Source organism: Zalophus californianus, chromosome 16 (assembly GCF_009762305.2).
Source record: "Zalophus californianus isolate mZalCal1 chromosome 16, mZalCal1.pri.v2, whole genome shotgun sequence".
NCBI classification, from domain to species: Eukaryota; Metazoa; Chordata; class Mammalia; order Carnivora; family Otariidae; genus Zalophus; species Zalophus californianus.
The window spans coordinates 7567322-7568039 of record NC_045610.1 but is presented as its reverse complement, the minus strand read 5'-3'; positions in this window follow the sequence as shown (position 1 = coordinate 7568039).

Here is a 718-nt window from a genome sequence, read left to right as displayed (position 1 = left end):
CCAGGGGGGCATTTCAACTCCATCAACCACTGTGTGTCTGTAAATGTAGATTAACAAGCAGGCTTGACAAAGTGATGCTGTATATGTTAATAAACTCATCAGCATTTGCCAGAGAGATGCATGACCTATGGAGCTGCCAGTGTTTACTAATATGATTGTCAGACCAGATGACAGTGTAATGACATCTCCTGACATTTCCGTTGAAGCATTACCTTGGGACAAGATAATGTGAAATGCATTTGACTACTGCACAAAACACAGTGCACAGACATCAGCTTGAAACCCACCCTGCATGTTTCCATACTCTTCTCCCCACTATCAAACTGCAGTGATCTTGTTTTCTGTCACAGTGTGTAAGTATACTCATGAAAAGGAAATGTGTTGTACAATATCTTTTTTGCATCAGATCTTTCCAAGTAAATGGAGCTGCAAAATGAAATGCTGGAAATGAAGATGATTATATTCATTACACCTTTGTGTGTAGCCCAGTTCTTGGAAATTTATTCATATGCTATGCTTAATAAACCATAATTTAAAAATCACCTTGCGTGCAAATTTCTAAACTGGTACTGTCATCCATTATACTGTTTCTTGTTTTCTTGGCAGAGTTTGGCACCATCCCACCCTCTAGGAAAGTAAATGGATGAACAAATATAGTTATAAAGGTTGATTGATTCCACTGGGGAGAAGAGATATGTATCAGAAGGGACTTTATTTC